Here is a 13,849-nt window from a genome sequence, read left to right as displayed (position 1 = left end):
AGGTTCACCCAGTATAAGTAGCCTGGTATAGGTTATCCCAGTAACTAGCCAGGTATAGGTGCCCACAATATAGGTAGTCAGGTATAGGTGCCCCCAGTATAGGTTAGCCAGCTATAGGTGGCCCAAGTATAGATAGCCAGGCATAGGTGCCCCCAGTAAAGGTAGCCAGGTATACGTTCCCCCAGTATAATTAGCCTGGTATAGGTTACCCCAGTAAAAGTAGCCAGCTATAGCTTCCCCCAGTATAGGTAGCCAAATATAGGTGCCCCCAGTGTAGGTAGCCAAGTAAACATGCCCCCAGTATAGGTAGCCAGCTATACGTACCCCCAGTATAGTTAGCCAGTAATGGGTGCTCCCAGAATAGGTACCCAGCTATACATACACGTTGTATAGTTAGCCAGTAATGGGTGCCCCCAATATAGGTAGCCAGACGGGGGGCACACTGGCGGGTACATGAACAGCAGTTCAGCGGGTAATCAGGTATTCATGTTGCCGGCGTGTCCAGCGCCGCATGTACTTACTTCTTCCTGGTCCTGCATTACATCTCAAAGTAACAGCACACTCTAGGGGCCCTAGGGGGCACTATTACAGTATAGTAATACTATAGCTGCTCTATGCACCCGCTGCTGCTCTCCCCCATGCAGCAGATGGGGACACTGGAGAGGACAAGCACCCCAGGCACGGTCGCAGTGGTGACCTCTGCAACTGTGTCCCCTACACCACTTGGCAGAGAATCATTTAAAACAAAAACAAAAAAATAAGGTCACCAAGGGCAGCTTTGTTAGAGGACAACTGAAATGAGAGGGATATGTAGGCTGCCATATTTATTTACTTTGAAAACAACACCAATTGCCTGGCTATCCTGCTGATTTTTCATGCATTAGTAGTGTCAATCACCTGGCTGAAACAAGTGACACGTCAAACATCTGAACTGGGTCTATGACTAATTGTATTAGAGACAGGAGATCATCAGCAGGACAGCCAGACAATTTGCTTTGTCTCAGAGGAAATAAATACAGTACAGTATATCAGCCTCCATATCCCTCTCACTTCAGATGTCTTATAATTTTTCAGTACAAGCCTCCTTTATTCTGTATTCCAGTTTCATTATTTGTTGCTGTTTTTATCTTGAGCACATGGTGGCAGAATAGCTCTATTCTAAAATGAACAAAAAATAAAAATCACAAGTAGCTGTTACTTAGCTTAGCCACAGAATGGCGGTACGAATCTGTCACTTCTTTGATCAGTTTCTCCTTAAAGCTAGTCTATTTTAGTGGTAAACTTTACAGTCTTTTGGAAAAATAACTGCATTTATTATTTAGTGTTGTTTTCAGCTTGTAAATATTTAGCAGCAGCATTCTCCATTTGCCAAAGTCACACAAATAAAAGGCAGAAGGCAATTTTATGCTTGAAGGTAATTATTTGCCCAGCTCCTTTTCCATTTTTCTACCTCTGTGACTACTGCACATCAATCCTGTTTCTACATGTGGCGAGTTACTACAAACACAAATATTTGAGTTAAATCAATTAACTTGAAATTCAAAGTTTTTCCATGTTTAGAATCTTTTTTTTTTTAATTAAAATAAATATAAAATAAAAACCTATGACATTTTTAATTGTAGACTTTTTAAAATATAATCCGTTCTATGTGTATTATAAATTATAATTTTTTTAACTATATAAATGGATTTTTACCATTTTATTTCAAAAATCTGTTCAGCTATGTTTTGGGAATTTTTGAGACATCAGCATTTATGTTTTTATTTACATTTTAAAAAACAAAACTTTAAAAATAATCTCTGGACTCTGGAGTCAAGTGGCATCAAATGGGGAGCCAGTCACAAGCATCATGGGGAAGGAAAAAAAGCCAGCACAGCAGGGTAAGGGTCCGTTTCCACCAGTTCGGTTGCGGAAAACGTGAAAACGAATTCGCATGCAGAAGAGTTTGTATGCGAAAGCGTTTATACGCGTTTGTATGCAAATTTTAACGTGAAAATGCGTTAAAATTTGCATCTGCTTGTAAGTATGCAAACTTAACCATGTCAGTGCCTGTGTGCTTTTACATTGATTTTAGGCGAATACGTACGCAAATTTGCATGGAAAATAGCGAAAACGTATGCAAATTTCCTATTAAATACATTACAGGTGAATCACACACTAGCCTTACCTTGTGCAAATTCTGATGGCTCTGCTGTGCAGATTTTTTCTGCACAGTCCACCGCATAGAATTTTTGCCAAGTGGAAACAGGCCCATTGATTTACATTGGTTATGCGAATCTGCATGCAGAAGCAGTGGTGCTCAGCAGAGCTCGAATATTCGAGTAGCTCGAATATTCGAGCTCTTTTTCAGCTATTCGAGCTCGGTATTCGAGCTCCGAATAGCTGTAGCTATTCGAATGGGCTATCCGAGTACACTCGAATAGCCCATTCACTATTCGAGCTATTCGAGCAACCCGGCGCTATTCGAGCTCGGTACCGAGCTCGAATAGCGTCATAGCCCAGATTGATGTCCTTAGAGCCAATCAGAGGGCTCCCAGGCCCTCTGACGGCAGCCAATCACAGAGGGGGACCCTGGCCAGCCCCTACCCTATAAATAGCGGCCGCCATGTTCCGTTTCTCCATGCTTGCCTGAGACTTGTACAGAGAGAGAGTTGCTCCTTTGTGCTTTGGCTTAGCAAGTGCTCTATTGTGATCATTTACCTAGCGTTTTTGCTCACCTACACCTGCCATATACACCTATATTGTTGTTAGTTAGATAGACATTGTATTTTAGTTAGTAGCTTGTGTGTTACATTAGAGACAGGCAGCTGCTGCAAGCTTACAGGTTTAGGCCTCAGGGGGGCCTTGCCTCTGTGGGCAGCTGTCCTCTGTTTATTTCTCTCATCTATACCAGTATTTCTGCTGTCCTTTACTAATAGTATTGTAGTTATACTGTACTAGGAGTAGGACACTCACTGACTGTCACTGTTTATAGGCTACTAGCTAGCTCCTGCGTGTGTGCACTCACTCACTGTCTGTGTGTGTACACACACTCTATTTCCTTCTGATTACTGATAGATTATTGTTAGTTATTTGTACTTACTTACTACTTACTCTTACTGTACCCGTAGGGACACTCAGTGTCACTGTTCATATAGGCTACTAGCTCCTGCGTGCGGTCACTCACTGTCTGAGTGTACACACACCACCCACACTCCATTTCCTTCTGATCGCTGATTGATTATTGTAATTAGTTAGTTCTACTTACTGTTACTACTTACTCTTACTGTACTAGGAGTCTAGGACACTCAGTCACTGTGTTCATAGGCTACTAGCTCCTGCGTGCGGTCACTCACTGTCTGAGTGTACACACACCACCCACACTCTATTTCCTTCTGATCGCTGATTGATTATTGTAATTAGTTAGTTGTACTTACTGTTACTACTTACTCTTACTGTACTAGGAGTCTAGGACACTCAGTCACTGTGTTCATAGGCTACTAGCTCGTGCGTGCACTCACTGTCTGAGTGTACACACACCCACACTCCATTTCCTTCTGATCGCTGATTGATTATTGTAATTAGTTAGTTCTACTTACTGTTACTACTTACTCTTACTGTACTAGGAGTCTAGGACACTCAGTCACTGTGTTCGTAGGCTACTAGCTCCTGCGTGCGGTCACTCACTGTCTGAGTGTACACACACCACCCACACTCCATTTCCTTCTGATCGCTGATTGATTATTGTAATTAGTTAGTTCTACTTACTGTTACTACTTACTCCTACTGTACTAGGAGTCTAGGACACTCAGTCACTGTCCATAGGCTACTAGCTCCTGCGTGCGGTCACTCACTGTCTGAGTGTACACACACCACCCACACTCTATTTCCTTCTGATCGCTGATTGATTATTGTAATTAGTTAGTTGTACTTACTGTTACTACTTACTCTTACTGTACTAGGAGTCTAGGACACTCAGTCACTGTGTTCATAGGCTACTAGCTCCTGCGTGCGTGCACTCACTGTCTGAGTGTACACACACCCACACTCCATTTCCTTCTGATCGCTGATTGATTATTGTAATTAGTTAGTTCTACTTACTGTTACTACTTACTCTTACTGTACTAGGAGTCTAGGACACTCAGTCACTGTGTTCATAGGCTACTAGCTCCTGCGTGCGGTCACTCACTGTCTGAGTGTACACACACCACCCACACTCCATTTCCTTCTGATCGCTGATTGATTATTGTAATTAGTTAGTTCTACTTACTGTTACTACTTACTCTTACTGTACTAGGAGTCTAGGACACTCAGTCACTGTGTTCATAGGCTACTAGCTCCTGCGTGCGGTCACTCACTGTCTGAGTGTACACACACCACCCACACTCCATTTCCTTCTGATCGCTGATTGATTATTGTAATTAGTTAGTTCTACTTACTGTTACTACTTACTCTTACTGTACTAGGAGTCTAGGACACTCAGGCACTGTCCATAGGCTACAAGCTCCTGCGTGCGGTCACTCACTGTCTGAGTGTACACACACCACCCACACTCTATTTCCTTCTGATCGCTGATTGATTATTGTAATTAGTTAGTTGTACTTACTGTTACTACTTACTCTTACTGTACTAGGAGTCTAGGACACTCAGTCACTGTGTTCATAGGCTACTAGCTCCTGCGTGCGTGCACTCACTGTCTGAGTGTACACACACCCACACTCCATTTCCTTCTGATCGCTGATTGATTATTGTAATTAGTTAGTTCTACTTACTGTTACTACTTACTCTTACTGTACTAGGAGTCTAGGACACTCAGTCACTGTGTTCATAGGCTACTAGCTCCTGCGTGCGGTCACTCACTGTCTGAGTGTACACACACCACCCACACTCCATTTCCTTCTGATCGCTGATTGATTATTGTAATTAGTTAGTTCTACTTACTGTTACTACTTACTCTTACTGTACTAGGAGTCTAGGACACTCAGTCACTGTCCATAGGCTACTAGCTCCTGCGTGCGGTCACTCACTGTCTGAGTGTACACACACCACCCACACTCTATTTCCTTCTGATCGCTGATTGATTATTGTAATTAGTTAGTTGTACTTACTGTTACTACTTACTCTTACTGTACTAGGAGTCTAGGACACTCAGTCACTGTGTTCATAGGCTACTAGCTCCTGCGTGCGTGCACTCACTGTCTGAGTGTACACACACTAAATTTACTTGTGATTACTACTGATTATTGTAACTGCTAGTTGTACTTCCTGACTGTTACTACTTACTTACTGTACTAGGGGACACTCACTCAGTCACCTCACCAACCAACCCACTCCATTAAAGTACCCCACTTTTCACCCGCCCTTTTAAAAAACTTTTGTCTATACGCCCAAAACATTGAAGATGTCTGGAAGTGGCAGCCAGCGCGGTTTGGGCAAGGGGAAGGGCAGCAAGGGAATCAGGAGGAGAGGGAGCAGCATTGTGGCAAGCCGCGGCCGCGGGCGCGCCACCATGCACAGTTCCGCAGCAGCAGCAGCAGCGTCAGTGGCTAACATTCCTCCCATAGCCACTGGCCGTGGACGCCTTGGGCGCCGCCCAGCAGGAGCATCTGCAACTCACGCTGCAGAGACGCAGCAGCAGCGTGTAGCACCTGCTCCCATTTTCCTCCAGCCGGGTCGGAAACGTCCCATTGAGGAAAAGGATGCAGACACTGTGGTGCAACTCATGACGGAGGATGAGCAGCCCGCCATCAGCTCTGCATCCGAGGCCTCCACCCTCACCACCACCACCACCACCACCACCACCCCTGTTCGCAGCAGCCGCCCAGCAGGGTCTGGGGAGGAGGCCAGTTCACCGTCACTCGCCGACCTGTCATTCAGCAGTCTTTTGACCCCAGGCATCATGAGTAAATTGTCTGCTGTTGTTGGCGATCTTGAGGAGGAGATGCTGATGGGCACTTTGGGGGATGAGGGATTGGACAGCAAGACTGTGGCGACAGTCAAGCAGCCCATCCATGCATCAGGAGAGGAGTTTGGGGGGTCCTCATCCCAGCAGGACATGTTTCAGGAGGGGGAGGATGATGATGACCCGGTGACAGACAGAGACTGGGTGCCACCACCTCCAGGGGATGTCGTCCTCAGCAGCTCTGAGGAGGAGGAGGAGGATGCGCTTGTGGGCCTTGCAAGGAGGCGCATCATTGCAAGCATTGGCAGCGTCCCACACCCTGCTGGTGTCTCAGGCTCAGCAGCAGCAGCAGCAGCATCAGCCAGTACCACCACCAGCCGCACCCAAGCCCCCCAAGCCCCCCCCCCAACCACCACAGGGAGACAGGCAGCAGCGCTTCCATGCCGTAGGGGGATGTTTAAGTCACCAATCTGGCGATATTTCACCATGCCCACTGTGTACAGCAAGTACGCCACTTGCAACCACTGTCAGCGGAAGTTGAGCAGAGGTGCAGACCCCTTAAAGTTCTGCACCAGCTCGCTCATCAACCACCTTGCGGCTAAACATTTCCACCAGCATGAGGAGTTCCAGAGGCTGAAGGCATCTGGTGCTGGCAGTGGCACCACACCCATCACTGCACAGCCTTCAGCAGCAGCAGCAGCAACAGCAGCCACCCGCCCTCCTGCTCCTCCAGCAGCACCAGCAGGAGTGCGGAAACGCACTGCTCCTCCCCCCTCTGCAACTCCTGCCGCCGACACTGAGGCCTGTTCTGGCAGCCAGTCCTCAGTGGCCTCCTCTGCTGTGTCTGCTGATTCCCGTGTCAGCAAAAGGCCACGCCAGAGCCTTTTGAGCGAGTCCTTCCAGGGGGTGGTTAGGGCTCTGCCTCCCAGCAGCCGTCGCGTGCGGCAGCTGAACGGCTTGCTGGCACGGGCCATGTGCTCCCAACTCCTGCCGTACACGCTCGTGCAGGAGGGGAGCGACATTCGTGCGCTGCTTGCTTGCGCAGCCCCAGACTGGCAGCTCCCCAGCAGACACTTTTTCTCCCGCAAGGCCATTCCTGCACTGCACCGCTTTGTGATGGCCAATGTGGAGCGAGGGCTGGAGCACGCGGTTGGTGAAAGGGTCCACGTCACCATGGACTCCTGGAGCAGCCGCTTCGGGACAGGCCGCTACCTGTCCTTCACTGTCCACTGGGTCAGCTTGGTGGAAGGGGGTGAGGATGGGAGAGCAGCAGCGGGCACAGCAGCAGCAGCAACACAGTGGGTGGTGCCACCCCGCAGGCTCAGGGGAACTGCAGCAGGTTCCTCCGATCCTCTGCCATCCTCCGGCACACCTGGCCAAACCCCCCGCCTCAGCAGCAGCGTGAAGGCCCGCCACTGCCAAGCGCTGCTGCACTTGGTCAGCCTTGGGAAGACCAAGCTGACGGCAACCCATGTGTTGGCCAAACTCCAGGAGCAGGAGAGGATTTGGCTGACCCCCAGAGGCCTCAGAGTCGGAGAGGTGGTGGCCGACAATGGGGCCAATCTGGTTGCCGCAATAGACAGGGGAAACCTGACCCACATCCCCTGTCTTGCCCACGTGCTGAACCTGGTGGTGCAGAAGTTCCTGCGCACCTACCAGGGGATGGGCGAACTGCTGGAAACGGCAAGGAATGTTGTGCGTCACTTCCGGCGCTCGGCTGCAGCCTGTGCGAGCCTGGAAGACGTGCAAAAGGAGCTGGATCTGCCACGCCATCGGCTGATCCTTGACGTTCCGACTCGCTGGAACTCCACCCTGGCGATGTTGGAGCGTCTGGTTGAACAGAGGCGCGCTGTCAAAGAGTACCTTGCCCTGGCCACTATTTCCGCAGCTCTGAGAAGGGACAAGACCAGCAACTTACCGTCCATCGTCCCCGATGATGACTGGAGGCACATGCAGCAGGTGTGCTTAGTGCTGGCTCCCTTCCTGCAGGCCACAAACATGGTGAGCAGGGACCATGCTATGGTCTGCGAGTGGGTGCCCCTGGTTTCTCTGCTGAACAGGGCCCTCGATGCTTTGCTGGAACAGGGAGCGGCAGCCTTGGACCAGCAGGAGCGGCAACCAGCTGCGCAGTCCACCTCTGAGGGGGAGGAGGAGGAGGACTTGGTGGAGGTCCCTGACCTGGCTGCTGATGAGGGGGATCAGCACAGCGCAGCTGAGTTGGTGCGGGGGTGGAGAGAGGATGAGGCGGCAGAGGAGGAGGATGAGGACAGCACTGACGTCGATGTGCCAGCAGACGTGGCCCGCCTCTTCCCAATGGCAGCGCACATGCTGACGTGCCTGCGCAGGGATCCCAGGGTGATCCAGATGAAGCAGAGGGAGGACATCTGGATCAGCATGATGTTGGACCCACGCCTCAAGGGGAAGTTGAGCCAGTTCCTGCCGCCTGCAGGAGGAGACCCAGCGCAACAAATAAGGAGCTTGCAGCAGGCCCTTGTTGAGCGCTTGGAGGAAGCCTTCCCCCAGCCTTCCACCCCCACTGTCCAGCAGCCAGCACAGAGGCAGCAGCAGGTGCCTGCATCCAGCAGCAGCAAGCGCCCCACAGACCTGCTGTCTCTCAGCCACGAGCTCTACAGGACTGTAGAGGCTCCGGCAGCAGTGACTAGAGAGGAGATGCATGCAGCAGCATCCTCCTCCGGTCACAGCCAACGCCTGACCAGCATGGTGGCTGACTACATGGGGTCGTACAGCGGGCTTGACAGCGATGCCCCTGTTGATCCCATGGAGTATTGGGTCAAGCGCATGGAGATCTGGAGCGAGCTGGCGCAGTACGCCCTGGAAGTGCTGTCCTGCCCCCCTTCCAGCGTGCTGTCCGAGCGCTGCTTCAGTGCAGCTGGTGGCGTGGTCACCGAGAAACGCTCACGTCTGTCTCACAAGTCTGTGGACAGACTGACGTTTCTCAAGATGAACCAGGCGTGGGTGGAAGGCGAGTTCCTGGCCCCTGTTGTCGGCGAGAGGGGGACATGAACTGGCTGCCGGAACCATCGTTAATGTGCCTTACCACCCTTTACCACCTCCTGGCTCCTGCTCGCTAAGCCAGCCTGGTTCACTTTGACTATTACGTCGCCTGCAGCCACACATTTTACACCTACAGTGGGCTGCTGTGTACTGCCCTTCTGCTGTCTGTCTGTGTTTCCCACTGCCAGGGTACACAGATGATTTACCTTCTGCTGCCACTCTGCCACCAGCTATTACGTCAAACAATAGCTATATTGGTTGCAAAACCAAAAACCAAACAAACCATTAAAAAAAAAAAAAAAGGTTTAATTTTTCTGAGGTGCCCGGGTTGAAAACTGTGTTGTCCCAGTTGTGTATTGGACACAATGTGGGCTGCACGACCGCTGTCTGGGACCTCCTGTTGTGTTTATTTACAGCCCTGGTATCACCGCTAGGTACCAGGGCTATTATGTCACGCTGCCTACCTGCTGCCACACTCACACTGCTCCTCCATACCTCCTCCTGCTGCTGCTGCTGCTGCTGCTGTCTGTCTGTGTTTCCCACTGCCAGGGTACACAGATGATTTACCTTCTGCTGCCACTCTGCCACCAGCTATTACGTCAAACAATAGCTATATTGGTTGCAAAACCAAAAACCAAACAAACCATTAAAAAAAAAAAAAAGGTTTAATTTTTCTGAGGTGCCCGGGTTGAAAACTGTGTTGTCCCAGTTGTGTATTGGACACAATGTGGGCTGCACGACCGCTGTCTGGGACCTCCTGTTGTGTTTATTTACAGCCCTGGTATCACCGCTAGGTACCAGGGCTATTATGTCACGCTGCCTACCTGCTGCCACACTCACACTGCTCCTCCATACCTCCTCCTGCTGCTGCTGCTGCTGCTGTCTGTCTGTGTTTCCCACTGCCAGGGTACACAGATGATTTACCTTCTGCTGCCACTCTGCCACCAGCTATTACGTCAAACAATAGCTATATTGGTTGCAAAACCAAAAACCAAACAAACCATTAAAAAAAAAAAAAGGTTTAATTTTTCTGAGGTGCCCGGGTTGAAAACTGTGTTGTCCCAGTTGTGTATTGGACACAATGTGGGCTGCACGACCGCTGTCTGGGACCTCCTGTTGTGTTTATTTACAGCCCTGGTATCACCGCTAGGTACCAGGGCTATTATGTCACGGCGAGCTGCCTGCCTCATTGACTGCCTGCTGCCACACACTCATCCGCCTCCTCCTGCTGCTGAATTTACCTCCTGCTGTCTTTGTGTTTCACTGCCAGGGAGCACATACAATGGCGCTTCCAACATGCGTGCGCCCACCAGCTATTTGTTACGCTCAAAAATAGCTGCATTTCTTAAAAAAAAATTGAAAAGAGAAATACCGAGAAGAAGAAGAAGAAGAAGAAGAAGAAGAAGAGAAGAGAAGAAGAAGAAGAAGAAGGAAGAAGAGAAGAAGAAGAAGAAGAAGAAGAAGAGAAGAAGAAGAAGAGAAGAAGAAGAAGAAGAAGAAGAAGAAAGAAGACGAAGAAGAAGAAGAAGAAGAAAGAAGAAGAAGAAGAAGAAGAAGAAGAAGAAGAAGAAGAAGAAGAAGAAGAAGAGAGACAGAAGAAGAAGAGAAGAAGGAAGAAGAAGAAGAAGAAGAAGAAGAAGAAGAAAGAAGAAGAAAGAAGAAGAAGAAGAAGAAGAAGAAGAAGAAGAAGAAGAAGAAGAAGAAGAAGAAGAAGAAGAAGAAGAAGAAGAAGAAGAAGAAGAAGAAGAAGAAGAAGAAGAAGAAGAAGAAGAAGAAGAAGAAGAAGAAGAAGAAGAAGAAGAAGAAGAAGAAGAAGAAGAAGAAGAAGAAGAAGAAGAAGAAGAAGAAGAAGAAGAAGAAGAAGAAGAAGAAACACTACTGAACAAAATTAAGGACACAACTTCTCTTTCCACATTTTTTTTTTTAAAGGAACATCCCCACATAATCACTTGCTGTTGTTACTTGGAAAAAAAGAGGTTTCTTGCATCATTCACCCTCAAAACAAGTGTTGGAAGCTATTTAAGGCCAATTCGAATAGTCAGCTCGAATAGTTAGCTCGAATACCGACTCGAATAGTGAGCTCGAAGTCCGAGGTCGAATCGAATAGTAAAATTATTCGACTCGAATATTCGACTGACCTCGAATAATTTACTATTCGAATTCGACCAAACTCGAATTTTAAAAAGGGGTATTTGAGCAACACTATGCAGAAGACAAATGCAGATTTGCTCTAGTGGAAACAGGTCCCTAAGGACTAATCCAGATCGAGGCAACTTACTTAGTTGCTTCAGTGTGGTGTGTTTAGTTTTTTCAGCTCTGTCTAGCTTTTCTATGTTTTGTTGCCTTTTGCTGGTGGTCTTGATCTGGAACAGTGGAAGGAGGTGGTGGTGTGGGGGGTCCATTGATTTCTAGTTATGCCCCTACTTTTGGCATGAATCTATGGATTCCAAATGTAAAAGCAATAATGTTATTGGATCATGCCCTATGAGGCTATTGTGTAAGTTATGTATATAAAAAGTATATGAATTTATTTAGTTGGTAGTTTATGAACTTTAATACAGACATTTAATAGTGAAGCTGCAGTTATGTTTCGTGAAAATTGAACTGCTGAGTAAGGTAATAAATGCATTGGTTGTCTAGACTGTACAAATTTATAGAAATAGTACAAGGTTAGGACTACACCCACCGTGAGCCCATTCTAAATGGGCTCCTCCTTTCCTTCTTATCTGGGCTCCCATTATTCTTATTGAGGTTTTTAATCAGTCTCAGTCTGTGAATACTGTGGGCTATTTTGCTATTCTAGGTATGGCAAACTAGATGCTAATAATTCCAAGTTGATGCAATTTTTATGCAGCTTGAAAATGGGCCAACCAAATGCAGAAATTTCACTGGTTAATTTCCACGTTGCATAATTAATACTATTTATGCCGATTGTATACAGAACATTTGCAACAGCTAGAACATTTGCAACAGCTGAGAATTATTAGCAACTCATTTACTAACCCTGTTCTGTGCATTGACTCCTCACCCAAGCTAGGTTAGTGGGGAGTCAATGGAATGGAAAGTCAATATGGATAAGCGCAGATCAGCCATTGTTTCAGTCTTTCTACCACTGACAATGGCCCCGAACACTGCAGACTATTGGTTGGTGACCAATGGTGTATTTAGAGGAAACAGTGCCTATGGAATACAACAAAACTGTACCGTGGGGGGGGGGGAAGGGATAAAGCCTCCAAAAACTTCAAGGAGTGGTCTCAACTTAAATTAGTTGTGTCAAAGCTGAAGTGAAACATGGCCTGTAAGACTGAAGTCTGGCAATAGGTCAGCATATACATGTCACCCAAATAACAATTAGGCAGCAAAGTAAAACATAGGCAGGCTTGTTCCAGTAAAAAACCTAATTAAATGATAGACCTATAGTGCTGATAACGGACCCTGTTAGCATATAGCTTCCACCTTCAACTAAAGACCCATTATAAACCTTTCAGTGAAAGATTGCCTCCCAAAAGAGTCCTCCAGTTACAGGCTGTCTCTCAGTGACAGGCTCCAGCGACAAACAGCCCACCTAGTAATAGGCAAAACATATATGACAAACCCTTGTAACATACAGAACCCCCGGCCAGTAACAGACACCCTCTGTAAATGACACCCCATTAACAAGCACTTCCCACATGCAAAGCTGGCAGTGTGCATCCCACCTCTGAACTTGTCTGTTACTCTGTTCTTCTCCCTCCCCCCACCCCCATCAACTGATGTTGTGGAGCAGAGCTAACACTGGGCCCCAGCTGTCTACTGTGATTTCTGGGGGGGAAAGGCAGAGTTTATAGGGATTGCCTGGTATGGTATACTAGAGAACAGTGACTCAAGTTCCTTTAATTAACCCCTCTTGACCTTCACAGTTGAAATCTATGCCGTTTGTAGCCTTTTATTTCTGCCAGGGTGTAGATTTCAGCTACTCAGTGCCGTACACTCAGACAGTTCTCATTGCTCCCATTGCTCTCGCCCCCACTGCAGCCTGCTTGCTTAGATGGTCATGAGCCGATTTAATTTGCTCCTGACCCTGTGATCTCTGTGAGCCAATCACAGCTCAGTTTTTGAAGAAAAAATGAACTGGTCCTTAAAGGATGCATTAGATAAGCTAAAAAAATAAAACTGAGGTTTCTTCAAGCCCCTAGAAGTCTATCAGGTCCCACGTGGAAGTTCCACTTTACTCCAGACTGCCACTATCCCCTCTGTAAGATCGTGGTCTTCTGTGCATTCGTGGGCATGCTGTGCACCTCTCGTGATCGTGCTCCCGTGACCGGGGAGCTTTACACTTGTGCAGTTTAAGTCTTTATGAACTGCACAAGTGCATAGTGCATGTGCAGAAGACCATGACCCGGCCAAAGGTCATGATCTTACGGAGGGGACAGAGGCGCCTTAGAGCAGAGCGGAACTTAGACGTGGGACCAACTAGCTTTCTAGGAGCTGAAAATAGCCCCAGGTGAGCAATATTTTTCTTTTTAAGCACACTTCACGTATCATTTAAAGGGCCAGAGGTGGATGGTCCTCAAAGGTTTAAAGTGGATCCGAGGTGACCTTTTACACATTGCATAATTGTGTTCCTTTTCTATTGTTTATAGGGCATTCCTCAAGCCAAATACTTTTTTGTTTTTGTTTTAATACTCTAATTCCCTATAAACTAAAAAAGCCACGCCCACAGGGTTTCAGAGAGCCTTGGCAGTGGCAAGGGCTCATGGGAGCTCAGTCTGGGCAGGAGGAGGGGGAGGTGTTACTAGCTCACCACTAAAGAGAAAAAGGTGCACAGGACCACTGCACTGGGACACTCCGGAGTGCTCAAAGCCAAAAAAAACAGTTCCACATAAGCCAGTTACTGTATAGACAGGAGCGGCTGGGCACATCCAGATAAAAAGACCTTTATTGTAAACATTTAAAAAGTTTGCATCAGCAGCA

The sequence above is a fragment of the Hyperolius riggenbachi genome, chromosome 6 (assembly GCF_040937935.1).
Source record: "Hyperolius riggenbachi isolate aHypRig1 chromosome 6, aHypRig1.pri, whole genome shotgun sequence".
In the NCBI taxonomy this organism is placed as follows: domain Eukaryota; kingdom Metazoa; phylum Chordata; class Amphibia; order Anura; family Hyperoliidae; genus Hyperolius; species Hyperolius riggenbachi.
The sequence above is the reverse complement of the archived record's forward strand: the minus strand, read 5'-3'. Positions refer to the sequence as shown.